The sequence below is a fragment of the Crocodylus siamensis genome, chromosome 2, assembly GCF_052110815.1.
Source record: "Crocodylus siamensis isolate JL-2025a chromosome 2, ASM5211081v1, whole genome shotgun sequence".
Taxonomy (NCBI): Eukaryota; Metazoa; Chordata; order Crocodylia; family Crocodylidae; genus Crocodylus; species Crocodylus siamensis.
The window spans coordinates 136,957,262-136,975,565 of record NC_143396.1 but is presented as its reverse complement, the minus strand read 5'-3'; the positions used below and the strand labels follow the sequence as shown (position 1 = coordinate 136,975,565).

General features: G+C 46.1%; 1 long non-coding RNA gene across 1 annotated transcript in view; it reads left to right on the top strand.

Annotated features, from left to right (window-relative positions):
* Positions 1-15,420, top strand: part of LOC149870811 (uncharacterized) — a 49,303-nt gene extending 33,883 nt beyond the window's left edge. The window contains exon 5 of the long non-coding RNA XR_016440497.1: positions 14,556-15,420. This is a non-coding gene — a long non-coding RNA (uncharacterized LOC149870811). The remainder of the gene's footprint in view (positions 1-14,555) is intronic.
* Positions 15,421-18,304: the final 2,884 nt, after the last annotated feature.

Sequence of the window (18,304 nt, the reverse complement as noted above, 5' to 3'; positions counted from 1 at the left end):
TTTGATTTATGGGAAGTGGATTCAGTCATGGCCCCTTTCCCACTGGACAGGCATTGTACTACACTCACTAATGGCTGCCTAAGCTAAGGGCTCACTAAGCTCAGAGGCTCAATTGCCCTCTTAACCTTATCTGTTGCCTCCCAGCAGGCTTAAAGCATGTTGTCATAACAAGACCAGAAAGTTGATATTCATACTGCCTGGGCTTTACCTGGGTTTGTGTTAAAAGAGGACATCAGTTTCCAATGGTGTGACTCCAGAATATTTCATGCAACTCACAAACATTTTTGTAGAAAAGGAAGAGTAAAACCAAATGTAACCATGACCAGACATTTGTTCTCTATTGTGATAAAAGATGGTATCCCCACAAGTAAAGTGGTCTTAGTAATATCACAGCAAAGCATTGGTTCAGTATTGAGCCAGAGACTAGAGGGCTGCCTACTGATACCCTAATTCCTAATACTATTCCTTTCAGCGTTCTGGGAGTGCCTGCCTCACTCTCCTGTGTATTGACCAAGATCACCTTTATTGATCTTGTGAAGATGAGCTTATGTGATGGTGTGACATGCTGTGCAATGGGGACTTACTAATGGTTAAAAAATACAAATCACAGTCACAGCAAGGGAGCTGATGATTATGTTACTGATATTTAGACAAGAGGTACGGTGTCAGGAAGTTTGGTGTATTCTTCTAAAATCATCACAGGCCAACTTTTTGATTTGTCTAGGTGTAAATGTGTCACCATACTGCAGCTGGTTGTGTGTGTATTGGGGTAGGCCTGCAGGTTAACTGTTCACCCTTGACCTGCAGGCGTACCCCAATGGGAGGGCACCAGCAGCATGGTGTTTTCTGACCAACTCTGGGTCCATTGAATCTCTGGGCAGGCTGTGAGGTCTATTTGTTTTCCCAGCATTTTTCTAAGTACAATGGGTGTGAATACATGTGGAATAGGAGAGCGGCAGTCTAGAGGAGTTAGATGCTCTGGGCTGCTGCTTATTTACATTGGAAGTTTTTTGGGGTGGGGGCTCTCTCTCACTGTGGGTCTGTGAAGTGTCCAGGCACACGGGAACAAAAGACAGGAATGGGTCTCCTGGGTTATTAAATCCAGTCCCTTGCATTCACCAGCTCTTGTTAACCCAAGGAACCCCCAAAATGTTTTTTCAAAACCCTCACATACCACAGTTTCACGAAACAAGAGCTGAAATGCTAAGAATACCGTATAGCTTGCCACAGAGAAAAGTAGGGGAAATGAGGACACTTCCAGTGCAATGATGGGGATGTAGCTGGTTAACAGATGCTCAGAAGATCCTAAGAAAAGGATCATGCCCCACTCTGCTTAGGACAGAACCCCACTCCCTCCTTCCCTGCCTGCCAGTCTAGCCTATCTTATCTAAGGGGGGGGAAATCCTTCCTGACCCTAAATTTGGTGACCAGTATGAGTCTGAGCAGAAGAGAAAGATCTTCCTGCCAGAAACCTCTGGGATTTTACCAGCAGAAGCATCACTGCACCCCAGTCAAAAGAATAAATAAATAAAAACAAGATAGCCCTAGCTGTAGTCAATGTCTCAAATGTCTTGGAGGAAGCTGAAGAAGCCAGTAGCTTTCATGAGGGCGAAAATATTCCTTCCTGGCCCTGGCTGGTGATCAGCAAAAGCCATGAGTTACCTCCATACCCAGCTCTAGAGACTACAGATATCTGACTCCATATCTCGCATGCTAATTAATGAGGCTAAACACCCTGTCCTACCACACCATCCTGTAGGTGCTGAGTATGTGGGGGCCCTGGTCCCCCCTCAGGAAGAGGGAAGAGTGACCACCGGTGGGACAGTCCTGAAATGGGAACATCAAGTCTTGGTCCCAGTATGCATGACTCCAGGATAGTATTTGTCTCGGATTCCCAGTATCGTGCATGGATCCGGGTTTTCTGTTCACTATGGAAAAATGTAGGAAATGGTGGGTAGCCCCTTGCAGGCTGGCAGAGTTCCAGCCTGCAAGGGGCTGGGGGGAGCAGGATGCAGGGGGCACAATGTGCATGTGTGCGCATGCACACATGCATGTGGCCAGGAATATAGGCCCAGGCAGTGGTGAAGAGCATCTCCCCCAGTTGCCTGCAGGTAAGTTCTGGGAGGCCAGATTGAGCCCCCGCAGTGAGGGAGGGAGTGGTGCAGGGACTGGGCCTAGAGGTTCTGCCCAGCCAGGGCAGTGCATGAAGCCCGAGGTTGGGGCAGGGAGTGGGCAGAGCCTTGGGTGGCTCATCTAGGAGGGATAGCTCCTTGCCTCTTCATGCACTCCCGGGGAGGGAGGCATGGGGGAGCATGTGCCCCCCAGACTTTTGTGCAGGGTGGGGATGGATGTGGTCTGCTTGCTGTCCTGCTTCTCCCACATGGGACCCCATGCTGGCCTCACGGCCATGGTGATGTGCCACCTGCCTGCGTGGCAGCAGTGGGGCCATGGCATAAGTTGTGCCCCTGGCTGGTGGTGTGCGGGCAGGGAGTGACTCTCTGTGGCATTGGAGTCCGTGTGGGGCTCTCAGGGAGAGGGGAGCAGGGTGGGGAGTCCCAAGACTGCAACGGACATCCTGCATCTGCCCCCCTCCCATGGGCTCTGCTCAGCTCTGCTCTGGCTGTGCTGCTGGGAGGGTGGTGGGGGATCATCTTAGACCCACCTCCAGCAAAAATAAAAGTCAGTGTCTATACACCATCCTGTCCATAAATTTAGCCAGTTCAGTTTGAGAAAGATCCAGGTTCCTTCTCCTGCCCTTTGCTTGGAAGATTGTGACAAAACTGCAGTCCTCTGAACATTAGAAATCTAATTTTCAATCTGTATTTATCTGTAGCTAGTTTGTACTCTCCTTTTAGGTTACTGAGCCTGTACACAGACATTATTTCTTCACTCTTGTCAAATGGACGCTATCTTTGTCCAGCAGTTTCTCTTCCTGGGACACCACCTTGTGGTCAAAGACACCAAAGCCCTGCTGATGACACCATCATAAACATGTATTGATTTCCAGGATGCATCTGCTCTTGCCTGGGCCTTTACTTTTGACTGCAAGATCAATGAGAAAACAACCTGAGCCTCTGTTCCCCTCACCCTTGAGCTCAGAACCCTGTAGTCACATTTGATCTGCTCAGGGTCACCACTGGAAGTATCATTAACCCCCACATGGATGAGCAGCATGGCACTGGAGCCAGAAAGCTGGATGAGTTTTGGCAACTCTTCTGTGGTGTCTCACATTCAGGCTTTTGGCAGGCAGCAGACCTCCTGAGACAAGAAGTCCATCTAGTAAATGGATGCCTCCACCCCCTGCAGAAGGGAGTCACCAGCCACTACTACTCCTTTAGTTCAGTGGTTCTCGGTGTTTTTAGACTCAAGGCACTGCTCAGAAAATGCCAGCTCTTAGCTTTCACTCATTTTTTGATAATAGAAAAATAAGAGAACAACTTTCCTGTTGCAAAGAACTCAGAAAGACCACAGCAGGTCAGAATCTTTTTAACACTATGGATTCCAATTTGAAGTCCCTAGGTTTATCTTGTAAATCATCTGACAGAGCAGCAGGGTGCTGTGAGAATCACTGCTCTATGTCTATAATAACAGACTCAGCTGGATTCCAAGGAGCTCTTACTCTATTATTGGATGGGCTTCAGCTGTTCATGTTACAGGCTGCCTGAGCATCTGACCATGGCTGAATAACACATTGGCCTTCAGTCTGCAAGTAGCCCCTAACATGAACACCCCTTCTGGCTCCAGCTCCTTTTCCTGTCCTGGCTGTTGGTTCTCCTGATTCCCAGCTCTTGCCTTCTGGCCTGCTGCTTCCTACTTCCAGTCTCCTGGTACTGGCTCTGGGCTTTGGTTTAAGGCTTTGACCCCTTGGCTTGATGTTCCAGCTGCAGACCTTCAGCAGTTGATTGTGGCCTCCTGATTTTTGTTGTCACCTCCAGATAGGGCATCTCTGGGGTGTGACCACGCATCAAAGCCATGATGCACACCTGGAAGGGCCTCCATTTGAATGAGCTGCAGGTGTCTGAATCCAATCCCATTTGGAATTTAAAGAATGGGTGTCCCTGTGTCAGATCCCCCAGAGGGATGCTATCCATTAAGTGCACTCTGAGTACTCCTAATGGAGGAGAAGCCCAGCTGTTGCCCAGTAGCTCAGTGCTTAGAGCACTTACCCAGAAAGCAGGAGGCTTGGGTTTTTAACCTTCCCCAACCCAAGTTTCATAGTTTCTAGGGTCAGAAGGGACCTGAACAGATCATCTAGTCCGACCCCCTGCCATGGCAGGAAAGAGTACTGGGGTCAAACGACCCCAGCAAGGTGTTCATCTAACCTCCTCTTAAAACCCCCCAGGGTAGGAGCCTGTACCACTTCTCTTGGAAGTTGGTTCCACATCCTAGCTGTCCTGACCGTGAAGTAGCGCCTCCTGATATCTAGCCTAAATCTACCCTCTGCCAGCTTGTGACCGTTATTCCTGGTCACTCCTGGCGGTGCTCGGGGGAACAGTGACTCCCCAATGCCTGCTGATCCCCCCTGACTAGTTTATAACAGGCCACGAGATCCCCCCTCAGCCTTCTCTTTTGGAGGCTGAACAGGTTCAGGTCCTGTAGCCTCTCCTCATAGGACCTGCCCTGCTGTCCCCTGATCATGTGAGTGGCCCTCCTCTGGACCCTCTCCATGCTGTCGACATCCCTCTTGAAGTGTGGCGCCCAGAACTGGACGCAGTACTCCAGCTGCGGCCTGACCAGTGCCGCATAGAGGGGGAGGATCACCTCTTTTGACCTACTTGAGATGCATCTGTGGATGCATGCCAAGGTGCGGTTGGCCTTCCTAACTGCCTCCCCACACTGCCGACCCATGTTCATCTTGGAGTCAATGATGACTCCAAGATCCTTTTCCACCTGTGTGCTGACAAGAGGGGAGTTCCCCAACTTGTAGGTATGGTGCCCGTTTTTCCTCCCCAGGTGCATCACCTTGCACTTGTCTGTGTTGAAACCCATCCTATTCTCATCCGCCCACCCTTGTAGCCTGTCTAGATCTGATTGTATCCTGTTGCTTCCTTCTAGCGTGCCCACATCCCCCCACATCTTAGTGTCATCAGCAAATTTGAACAGAGTGCTTTTTACCCCCTCATCCAAATCACTGATGAAGAAGTTGAACAGTGCGGGCCTGAGGACCGAGCCCTGCGGAACCCCACTGCCCACATCCTTCCAGGTTGAGAAGGACCCATCCACCACCACCCTCTGGGTGCAGCCCTCCAGCCAGTTGGCGACCCATTTGACTGTGTGGGTGTCTTCGCCACAGCCCTCCAGTTTCTTAATGAGAACGGGGTGAGAGACAGTGTCAAAAGCCTTCCGGAAGTCCAGGAAGACTATGTCCACTGCTACCCCTGCATCTAATGATCTGGTGATCTGATCGTAAAAGGCCACATGGTTGGTTTGACAGGACCTGCCACTGATGAACCCATGCTGGTTGCCCCTAAGCATGCAGTCCCCTGCTGGCCCCTCCTGGATGTGTGCCAGAATAATTTTTTTGAACAGCTTGCCTAGGATCGAGGTAAGACTAACTGGCCTATAGTTTCCCGTGTCATCCCTCCTCCCTTTTTTGAAGATGGTAACCATGTTGGCCCTCTTCCAGTCCTCTGGTACCTCTCCAGAGCACCACGAACGCTCATAAAGCCGTGCCAGGGGACTTGCACTGACCTCAGCCAGTTCCTTTAGAACTCTAGGGTGGAGATCATCCGGGCCGGCTGACTTGAATACGTCCAACCCCTCGAGAAGCTCCCTAACTAAATCCTCGCTAACCCTTGGCCTAGGTGTGCCTCCCCCGGGGCCCGAGGGGGCCCAGCAGGGAGGTGGCTGTCCTGGTCCCTACTTAGGAAGACAGAGGCAAAGTAATTTGAATCTGTATCTCCTGTGTACCAGAAAAGTGGCCCAAAGACAAAGTTGTGGGCTAGGCAGGACTAAGATCCTCCTCTACTCCCCCTGTTAAATCTTGGCTAGGTGGTCAAGAGCATGACAGTCACGAAGCTAGAAAGACAGCAAGCAAGAGGGAAGCTGGCTCTAGCCCAATGAGGAGGGAACTTCCTTGGGAAAGCGGAATCCTTAGTTCTGGTCCTTGCTCCCTCTGCTGTTTAGGCCATTACCCATAACTACTGTAGTACCAAATGCATAAGAAGTACCAGAAACTGGCACCAGAAACCAGGACTCTTCCTTGTTGGGCTGCAGAATCAGGCTTTCTTTTGTCTCTCTATTTTCTTGCCTATACTTTGGGCTTTTGAATTTCAGTCATGATGATGCTTACATTTGGAGCAGTGGCATAACAGAGTTGGTGCCCAGTAAGGCAAACCCTGTAGGAGAGAGGTAGCGGAGGGTATAACACGCAGGTTCCAGGAGTGGGGACAGTGGGAAGCCTCAGTGATCTTGCTCATGCTGGGAACTGCTAAACAGCGTGTGGCTGAGCTGCTGTAGTCATCCAGAGTGCTCTGCCTACCCCCACTGTTGCTCTTAAAGCAGTAGTAGCCAGGGGCTGTTCTGGAGTTGTTGGCATGGCAATGCTGCCATGCAAATGGTGCGGGGGACTTGGGAATCCATGGGGAGTGGAGGCAATTCCAGTGCCCCTCCTAGCTTGGTGCCCAGGGAAGATGTCCCTCTTTCCTACCCCAGCTATGCTACTGCACTGGGGGTAAAAAAACACTGTGCACTGTCTAAGGTTGGCCACTTTTTAGCATCTGGTCTTTACTGCATATTGCAAAGAAGTGGGTATGTTTGGGATGATGGTCAGGTTGTCCTTTTAAGACAAACTGTGCATGTGTGCATACGCAGAGTGATCCCACAGACATAAATCAAATCCACAAAAACTCCCATTTTTCAGTGGTAGCTAGGTCTGTGTGCGCTAGCAAAAAACAATATTGTAAATGTGTTTTCCTTTCAATGTTCAGGTCTTCAGGATTAGGCTTATTGTAAATGGATGTTCAATTTTAGCCGTATCCCCATTGATCAATTTATTCTAATATTGTTAGAGTTCCTGTATTATAAAGTTCAGTATTATAAAGGAACTCTTAACTGCTGAACAGCTCTGTCAGATTCCTATATTTAAGGAAGCAGAATTTCATATTACAACACAATGATGGTTCAGCTACATTTCATTAACAATCCGTTTTCAAAGAAACAGATTCAACTGCATCTATTGAGGGTAGAAAGCAACAAATTGAATGTGGTCCATAAGAATTATGCCATACTTCAAACAAACAAAGATTGAATTCAGTACTGAACCAGTAAAGGGTTCGGTATTGTTTTGCTGCAATTTAATTGACTATCAATAATTAGTACTTAGCTTTTTAGTTGCAAGGTTTTCCAGTGATGCAAAATCTTCATCTGTTTCATTGCAACAATTTTATTTTTCCAGCAAGTTAAAACATTATTTCCAAAAGACATCTGCCAAGAATTGTTGAGAAAGTGAAGGATATAAGCTATAAAAGAAGATATTTATTCCTGTGTTTTCATATTAGCAGCACTAAGTGAATTCCTGAATAAAGGTGATGGCTGAATAATGCCATATGTAGGGGGTAGATAGGTGAAATAACTAGAATGAAATTGCTATGTGCATGGATGCACAAACATAGATGCTGGTATAATTTAAATCAGTTCTTATACTGATGTAAAATTACACTGGGATAGTAATGGACAGATATTCAATTATCAGCCAGTTACATTGGGGTAGAGTTTGTACCATTGATATTTCAGCACCTCACCACTAGGCATTAGGGGGCAGATACCTCAATGCCACATGTGCTTCTGCCTCTTCAGTGCCTTCTGGGATAGAAACCATGGTATCTTCTGGGAATCTGAGTCTGAGGTGTCTGGTTGTCCAAGGTCTTCAATTCATTAATCACAAGTCAGGCTGAAGACCATTCTGATAGTTCTGGCAATGTTTCCCACATCATGAAGTGGCACCATGGACACTGTCTGTTTCCTGTAAGCAATGGCCAAACACTATTGTGCCCCGGTGACACTCAGGGTTTCATTACACCAAGCTGCCAGGTACATGATTTATCTCATTCCCATGTTCAGTCTGCTGGGTGTGATGATTGCTTAAAGCCGTGACAGCCAGACATGCTGTGGTTATTGAACCCTTAAGAGGGCCCAGGCTGGAACTGTTTGCCCTGTTTTCTCCAAGTGACTGAGAAAGAGCAGAGGGTGAAGATACCTATGACAGCAGCAAAGATGCTTAGGAGCCATCTGAAGAGCATCTACTGCTAGGTTTGGGCATAGAGTTAAGTGCAAACTGTAGATGACCAGCAGGGCATGAGAGCTTTTGGATGAGCAAGGCGATGTTCCTCAATATCTAGTTGGAGTGGCTTGCAGAGTTGTGGAGATGGACCATCACACTTCAGGTCTTTTGACCAGAGGGAGGCAGGCAGCAATAGCCATTTAGAAATCCCACCTTCCACTGGGATGTGGCCAGTGACATAATTTTTGATGGGGAGGAAGGAGGTGCCATTGCCATCTGCAGTGCAGCAACCAGCAATGTCTGCCCATGGCTGGATGTAGCGAGAAGAATCAGAGGCATCTCTACAAGATGCTCTTTTGGAACTGCTGAAGTGCAAAGAGGCTGCACAAAACCAGATTTTTTGCACAATAAAATGAAGAAATGGGGGTGATAAGTTTGGAGGTTGATGCCACTAACTGCATCAAGACAGACAGTGATGCCTTTGAGGAGGTTGAGAGACACAGAGATCACTGCAGGAGAACCAGGCAGTACAAAGAGGTGAGAGAAGTGTGGCATTTACCAGATTTCTAGAATTGAAGGATGGGAGGGAAGTGAGAGTTCATGGCTGAGGGAACAGCAGTGGTCTCCAGAGTTCAGCTGATTTTGAGGGGAGCCCATTGCCCCATTACAACCTCTTCAGTTCCTGCTATTTCCATTCTTCTGTGATCCTTTGGAGGAGGCATCTTAGAGCCAAAATTTATAATTTTTCCATATCTAGAATGTAGTTACTGTGTGGTCATTGTTACATCCAATTACACTATGGGTCTTTTTACTAAACCATATATTTCCCGCCACCAATTGGCATGGGCAACCAGCTTTCCATCCCCAGAAAAAAAAAAATTGTGCAACTCAGATGGGCAGCCAGGTCACCATAGATTTAGTAACCCAGTCAGAATCAGTAAAAATAGCTATGCTTTGATCTAGCCCTTCTTGTTGCAAAACCTGCAAAACAGCAGGTATTTCAGCTGCCTGTGCTAAATGAGGGCAGATCACTTCAATAATCTCCTATCCATCATCGATTTAAACTGCCCCAAAACCCAATTTGGCTTTTCCTTTCTGGTAGTAAGTGGACCCATCCACAAACCACACTTGCATTTTTTTTTTCTAAATCCACTTCATGAAAGGGTTTACCCCACTTTATTGCCCATTCACGAAGTCAGTATTCTGGTAACGGACACTCATGCTCCTCTTCATCCACTATGAGGCCGTAAGGAGTTGGGACTAACCCTTTTTCATTTTGGACTGTAATTCCTCTATTCATCAATGCCAGGGTCCATTGAGCCCATCTAGGACTTGATACTGTTCTATCTTGAAATTTTCTGGATACAATGTACTCAAGAGTGAATGGGTAGTCTGACCAATAATTTGACTGCTTCCGATAATATATTCCCAGTGGTCCATGGTCCAGATTAATGCTAGGCATTTCTTCTCATAGGGGGTGAAATTTTGCTTGGGAGAGCGCAGTCTTAAATGCATAAGGAATTACCCTCATTTTCCTCTCTTGTTTTTGTAATAGAGTAGCCCCCATAGCTTCCTCTGGTAGCCAACTGAATGAAAAAAGGGCTTCCCACTTGAGGATAAACCAAGGCAAGAGCTTTAGACCTTCCTCCTTGAGGGTCTTCAGGGCTTCCACTTGCTCTGGGCCCTTTTCCCATTGGCAGTTTTTCTTTAGTAACTTACATAAAGTGTGGGATTTTTCAGCAAACATCTCAATAAAATTCTGAGAGAAATTCTGGGTACCCAGAAGAGCCCTTAAAGAATGAGCATCAGTGGGAGCCAGCAGTTTTCCAATCACTGCCACCCACTGGGTATTTGGTGTTCAACAATGTTGACCTAAAATAATTCCTAAGTATTTTACTTCTTGCTGCAGTAATTGCACCTTTTGTCTATTAACTTTAAATCCTGTGTCTTGTATGATTTGTAATACTGCATGGGTAACTTCACAAACAAATTTTTGTGTTGGCACATAGGTTAGGACATCAGTTGTCCCCAAATAAGCTTGTGACAGGAGTGCCTCTTCTGGAGTCCGTCTATCGGTGACCCCACCCTCTTGTTATGGGCCAACAACCTGCCTTCTCGCCTGCCATGCCTTGATCTTAATTAATTAATGGATGTTAATTAGCAGAAGGCTGCCCATTTATTTGCCCCACTGCCAGGGGCACTATCTGCAGCTCCTTTTTTCTCCCTTACACTGTAGCCCAAGCCTTGCAGATGATACTGACGTGGTTTGATCTGGACCTTGTTGTAATTTGGCCCTCCCCTTGTTTTCCCTGGGCTTTCTACAGCCCTGTCTCGCTCTGGCTCGTTCCGTGCCTTCCTGGTGCTCTGTTGTCCCCACTCTCTGGGGCGTCTCACTGGACCCCGCTGTCTGGGCCTGGGTTCCCATGCTGCTGTAGGTCCCTTATGAGGCCTCCTCCATCCCCTAATAGCCTTACACAAACTGCTGGTAAAAAAAACAAAACACAAAACACAAGCCCCTGGGCTACAACAAAAATCCAAGCCACCCGGCTAAACCATCATTCAAATCCCTACCAGGGAATACGCCATCCCATAACAGCATCAGGAGCTGCTTGTGCAGTCAGGCCTCTCCCCTCTGCTTCCTCCAGCAGAGCTCCCTCCCCCCTTGGTTGCCAGCAGGGAACTGCCCTCCTGGCCTCAGGCCTGGGATTCATATGGGAGCCAGGCCCTACCCCTTCTGGTCAGCTGACCAGGTGCAGGTGCGGCCAATTCCCTCCTTAACCAGTTGTCATGGCAACCGGCACCTGGGTTCCTGCCTCTGCTCTGAGAGTAGCAGGCACCTTAGTGTCCTGCACAAAGCTGCAGCAACCTTAGCCTCAGTGGCCGTTAGATGTATAGCCTCAAATACTGTTTGAGTAGTTTCCCAGCCATTTTCTCCTTCTTTTCTTCTTCTCTTTCTGTGTTTTTTTTCTATTCTGCAAACTACTGAAATAATTGGTTTGTTAGCTTGGAGGCTTAAAGCCTCCAGATGTTCTAACTCTTGCCTCAGTGGAGCATAAGGGGAAAGATGGGTACACATCTGCAGAATAGCCAGGAGGATCCTCATCTTGATCATCCCAGATATTGACATCTCACTCATCATCCCAATTATAGGCATTTTGATGAGATAGGTTGTTCTTCTGTTTCCCTCTTACAGCCATCACCATCCCTTTCTATGCCCTCCCTGTAAGCAGACTCTCCTTCTCTTGACTAACTTCCTGCACCCTTGTCTTCCACATAATGCATTCTGCCACTGCCTTGTAAGGCTGTGGCAGCCTGTAAAGCTTCCATAGGGACCCCCAGGACTAAGCTTGATATTCATTAACTTTTTTCTTAAGCTGTTCCTTTTCTCATATCAGATCATCTATTTCTTGCTTCTTAGTGCAAGCCAGATAATCTATTTCTTGCCTTTGATTTTGAATCAACATAATTACTAGTTAACATAACATAATTTCTAGTTAACTTCCATAGGGCCCACATGGCTCCTGTTTTCTTTTTTTCCTTTGTTATCTTTGGTTTGGTGGCATTAATCAAAACACTGCCTTGCAAGCCTGGTCTAAAGCATCATGTCTCTGAAAGCATTCTGACTCCAGGGATAAGCAGCTTTCTCTTGGAGTCATTATTTTTAAGGAGTCCAATTCTCTACCACTATCCATGCTGCACTACTGGAAGAACTCTGGTCTGGGGTGGAAACTTTTAGTAATAGGTTGTGATCCTTGTTACCAAAAAGGATTAATTACAACAAGCAAGTTGTGTTTTTCTTCTCCTGAATATACAGGGATCCTTGTTGGAATCCAAATAACTGTATCTAGTGTCCAGGGACCTCTACTGAGGTCCAAATGACTGTATACAGTAGGGGTGGGCAAAATACAGCCCATGGGCCGCATCCATCCCATAAGGCCATTCTATCCGGCCCGCAGGGCCCCTAAAAATTTTAGAAAATGAATATTTTTCTGTCTTTGGTTCCTGTCAAAAATGATAGGAACCAGGGACAGTAGGACCCAGCGGAAGCCAGGCAGGCTTCTGCAACAGCAGGGCCTGCCCGGCCCTGCCCCCACAGCCAGAAGCCCCAGCAGGGTCTTCTGGCCTCGGACCATGTGGCTGCCCCAGTGCGGGAAGCTCAAGTAAGGAGTGGGGAGGGCACGGAAGGAGCCTGGGGAAAAGCAACCCCTCACTGCTCTGTGGCCAGTGCTCCCTGCTGCAGCTGCTTGCAGCCCACGCGGGGCTGTCGTGAGCAGGCATAGGCAGCCCCATTCTGGCCACAGGGCAAGCGAGGGGCCACTTTTCCCATGCTCAGCAGCAGCTTGTAATCCACCCCCGCAACCAGCCTGGGCCCCATTCCAGCTCCAGGCTCACCTATCGGGGCTGTGCTGTGGTGGTGGCAGCTGCTGCAGCCCCACCTCCCCCATTGCTTGCCATGCTGGGCAGTGTTTTCTGTTGCTGTCCACCCAGAGCTCACGTGCTGGGCAGCCCAGAAGTGGCAGTGGAAAACACTGCCTGGTGCAGCAAGTGGCAGGGGGGTCTCAGCAGCCCCCAGTGCTGCAATGCAGCCCTGATGGGTGAGCCCAGAGCCACGCAGGGGCCAGGTTGGCAGCAGAGTTGGGTTACAAGCTGGTGCTGAGTGCAGGAAAAGCAGTCCCTTGCCCGCCCCATGGGTGGCACCCTGCACCTGCTCAGGACAGCCTGTGTGGGCTGTGAGCAGCTGCAGCAAGAAGCACCAGCCATGGGGCAGGGAAGGGGCCACTTTTCCCCACACACAGCACCAGCTCATTCCCTGCTGCGGAGCAGGGGGTTGGGGCTGCAAGCTGTCCCCGGCCTGTACCATGGGGCTCTGGGGGGCACTGGGAGTGAGCAGGTGCACAGGGCCCACATTGGTGTCCCAGGGCCAGCGCCAGCAGGGTCCAGAGCAGGGTGGCAGGAGTACAGGGGTCCCGGGTGGCAGGGTTTCTATGGAGCCAGGCCAGCTCTCCCCTCTCCCTGCTGGTGTAGCCCAGCCCGGCTCCACATACCCCTGCCAGCTTGCACCTCGCACTGGGCCTTACCAGTGCTAGTCCTGGAACACTGGATCCAAGACATTGGGACATTGGTCCCAAGATGGTGACCAGGGGGCTGGGCATCTGTCAAGGAGTGGGGCTACCCATGTGGCCCTCAACAGCTTGCCAAAACTGGGTAAGCGGCCCTCCATCCAAAATAATTGCCTGCCCCTGATATACAGTGTCCAGGGACCTTATCGAGGTCTGAATAACCTTTACCTGGGGCACTCCAAATGACCTCCCTGCGGCCCAATGGCCTTTACCTGGCTGCTACAACTTATGTTCACAGTCCAAACAGCCTTTACCTGGTTGCCTGCATTTTCTACCAGTTTGTTATGTCCAATGATGCTATGGGTCTTTTTACCATGTATGGAGCCTAAGGCAAGGTTGTCCTTATCTATAAGCAAGTTTATTGAACCCTAATAGTTACAATTTTAAGTCAAGAGCAAAGCAAACTCAGCAATTACAATTCTAATACTGTATTTAGACAAAAACAATACAACAGGCTCACCACACTGAGTGCAATGCTGATCAGGCCATGAGATCTTGTTTGGGGCTCCCAGCTTCTACATCTAATGTCTGTGCAGGATCTTGGATCGATGACTGGATCTCTTCAGGAGCATTCTGGGGTGGGGTTCCAATTCCATTTCTTATATATTGTATTATTACCGTGTGTCTTAACATATAATTTGCTTACACCATTCCCTATAATGCATATTAATACGCCTACTTCCACTTGCCATATATGATTAATCTTGACTGGAATTTTCCAGTCTTAAATACTCCTTTTCATTCTTAGGTGGGAGTTAGTTTTGCAACTGATTGCTCCTCTTTTTCCAAGCCAAATTTCCTTAGTTTGGCTGGATAAATTTTTGTTATGATTTTGGTCACCTGGACAGGGGATTTCCAGGCTTCTTTTTCTTTGCCAAGAACAGGTAATGGTCCAGTACATTGCATGTCAGGTCTCATTCCTGAGTTGCAGCTGGTTAGAGCCAAGGTTAAATCTGCAGCTGAGTGGGCTCAGGCTGATTTTCTTATGCTAAATGCCAAAGTTAAAATCCAGGCCCAAAGGCCTCTGGGTCCCAACATGGTTTTAAATTAAAAATTGTCTTGGATTTGGGTAAATATAGCATTTTATAGTATAATAATTGCAATGATGTATTTAAATATACTGTGGACATGGTGCAAGATGTCTGAACTGTCTCTACTTGAGACAGTTTTCTCATTATTCTTTATCTTTTGCCTTTCTTACCTTGTCATCCTAGGACACGGAGCTTTAATAAAGTTTATGCCTCTTATACTGGAGACATAATACACAGAGTGAGCGTAATAACACAATTTGGATCTAACATCTGTTTTCTCTGGAGAGAGTATTTCATCGCTTACTCAAAGGATAGTGAATCTCTTCTTGGATTATGGAATTGGCCCATCTATTCTTCCACAGCATTTAAAGACTGATGAAGAAAGCTTCTTCAACAATAAAGAATAAAGATGGCTTCCTCCCTGCCTTGCCAATTGTATAGTGACTTAAATCACTGTAAAGTCAGTGCTAAGAGATTTGACGTGTGTGAAATCAGACAAGTCATATTTCGTGCAGGTGAAAACTGCCAGAAAGTCTACATAGTAAAGGAGAATTAGGCATAAGGCATCTAATTTTCATTTGTTTTTTCATTTGAGCTTTCAAAGGCGGGATTTCTTGTCTACATAGAAATCTGTTTTTTTCTTTCATATGTGAGGCACCCAAGAAATAAATGGAGAAGAGAAATACCAGAGGGTCAAAAATTGGATAGAAAAAAGTGGTAAAAGTGGCAAAACTCAGGTTACTTTGCATTAGATCATTTTACTAAGAAACAAAATCTTCAATGGTTTCTACTTTCATTCTAGTAAAAAGGCCATGCTACTAATCTGTCATCCTGACTTCCACATCCATCAGCATTTTAGGGTCCAATACATAAAGTCTTTGCTTAAGATTGCTGTTTACTGCTCTTCCCTGGGCAAATGAAGACAAAAGAAACCATTACAAATACATCTCAGTGATTATACTCATTTTATGTAAATACGTCATTTTACATTTTAAAAATTTCCACAAATTGTCTGTGACTTTTCAGTAGGGTTTTTTTCTCTTACAGTTTTTCATCAAAATAAAATAAGCCTCTCCTTAAATCTGAGAATATTTTTTCCATTATTCTGCAATCAAATGCTTAAGTCATGGTCTGAGAATTTTGTTTCTCCTCAGAATGTGCCAAGTATATTTACATAACAGATATTTTTGCTGAACTCCTTTCAGTAAATGATAAATGTACTTTGAGTCAGTGTAAATTTAGTTCAAGTGCATGATGCACCAGTTTCATGAGCTGAATCTTTTAAAGATGTTCATTTCTCAACATGGGATTTTGGACTACTAAAAATAACATGGTTTAAAATATGTTTTCCTCCATATTTCAGTTACATCATGTAATCTCACTGCAGAAACAACAAGAAAAATATAATTCTGTATGTTGGATAATAAGACAGTTAAAGGGAAGTAGGGGGACTGAATAAGCATCTACAAAAAACGTAAACTTGGAATACCATGTTTGGCATTTTAGCTGAAGTATCTATCTTGACTAAAATGCTCCTTTAGTAGTTAGTTCATCTTTCAGAAACTTAACAGATAATTTAGGGTCTGCCTTTTCAAATTATAACACAAAACTTCTGCTAATTGTGGGCAACTTGTCAAAATGGAAAGTATAGTAGTACCCTTGACCGGCAGAAGGAAGAGAAAAAGGGCAGGGCAGCAGGAGCATGGGCTCTGGGCTGGCAGATTGTGTGGAACCAATTATATTTATTTATGTTAAATCCTGTGGGGAAATGAGTTTTACTTAACGCTGTTTTGTTTAGCGCTTGGTTCTTCCAGAACCAATTAAGAGCAGTAAGTGGGGGTTGCCTGTGTACTAAAGAACAGCAAGAATTTGCAGGGACAAAACCAGGAAAGCAAAAGATCTGGGCGATCTTTTCTTCAGTGAGGCAGGCTGGATGAGATTCTGTGTGGAATAGGTTGGGTTCTTTTCATGCCAAAAAAGGCCGAACACAATCCCATAGATCTCCCCCAGCCTCTGTGAATCCTTGAACTCAGAACCCATATCTGGATGTCCAGGAGGTGGCATTTGGACACGTAGTTGTGCTTTTAGATCAGTCCAGGGATTTCCTGCTCTCTTTGTGAAGTTAATGTGAATGCTTCCTCACTGGTTGAACAAATGATACTCAGTTATGTACATGTATCTAATAAGCAAATAACTGATTTAGCTGCTGTGCTGAAACTAATATATTTCATTCCACCCTCCTCTCTGACACACTGCTTCCTGACCAGTACTACATACAGTAGGAAAAACAACACTTTGATTTAGAAACAATACATCTGAGGGTCTTATTGCTTTTTCTCTCTGGAAGGATTAGCTAAAGCCATTAATCCCCAAACACTGGACATACATCAGTTGAATTGATTGTTTACCCAGTAGATTGCTGTAGTATTGTTCGTAACTCTTTTGAGTTGGTTCAGCTGACTGATGTCAAACAAACAGTTGTTATATACAGAAGTGCATTTCCAAGGAAGAGATATTTTTGCAACCTGACAAGCATAGAGACACTTCAGTGATACAAGTAGCAGTTCTAGACACTTGCCTAATGTGCTCTCACATCCCACCCCTGAAAAAGACATAACAATTATTTGTAGAAGGTGAAATAAAGAAGAAAAAAGATTTTTCAGAGACTGAAAGAATCTATCTGCCTTGCAAGGTAGAAAGCAGTTAAGAGTACTCTGGTTACAGAAAAAGGATTGCTAGTGTAAGTAGTAAAAGAGAGTGGATAGAAGATAAATAATCATGCTGGAGATTCACCACTTTGCAGGTCTGGCCCCCGCTGGCCAGGGATTTACAGCAGCGCCGCTTCTGCCCGGCCCCATTCGGAGTGTTATAATGAAACACTCTGAGCGCCAAGTGAAACCAGGTATGTATTTTAAACGAGCATTATAGCAAAACCATGGTAAGTGAAACTGCACTAAGCAGCGGTTGCCTGTACATCCTTAGTGACTTGTTCTTCCTCTGTGGCTTGCTTGCTTCTCTCTTGATTTTTAAGTAGTTAAGACTCTCCTTCTGTAGTCTTGGGTCTGCTACAGTTCTTAACTTTCCACCAGGTTAGAACAGTTTCTTGTTGATTTTCCAGTTCTATGTCTTTTAGGAACTGCCAGCACTCCTGAACCCTTTTATCCTTCACTCTGTCTATTCTTGGGACCTTTCCTTGTATTTCTCTGAGTTGGGTGTGTAGTGGTCACCAGGTTTAGTGAAGACAGTCAGGCATGAATAAGAAGAACAAAACACGTTTTATTATGGAGCAGTAAATGAGCCTTTGCAGTGTTTTAGTCTTTCTAACTAACAGCTACTCCTTAATTGGGGCTAGGTACAGACATTTGTAACCTGGGTGCACCCAAGTAATGTGCTCCCCTCTCCAGATAGAAGGGATGGGTGGCAAGGCAGGAGCGCTGTGAGAGGGGATCTGCAAACTGCAGGCTAAATCCCTCTATTCCCTATAGAGTTAGGCAAGGACAAGGGTTGCTTAAATTATATACAGGTTTATTTATACAAAATCTAAAGAAAATTGTTATTAATTACATATAAATACACAAATGTACAATTATCATATTTTGCTATGTCCTGAAGATACAGGCAGAAAGATTACACCTCTTCAGGTAACCTCAAGCAAGGGGTTGATAATCAGTTAATCAAAAATGGATAAGCAACAAGTAAATAGAGGTAGACACAAATAAATTCAGCTAAACAACATTCAAAACACAAATGTGCACAGGTGAGTAAAGGCAGGCATATATAACCATCAGGAAAATGGTCCCAGCAGTGGCCCTTAAGTTTATACTTAACACTCTATTAAATTACTAATATACAAAATTAAAATGTCCACAAAATATAAGGCGCAGTGGCACAAAATATATGGCACCTCAACACCCGTTAGCTCAAGCTTCCTC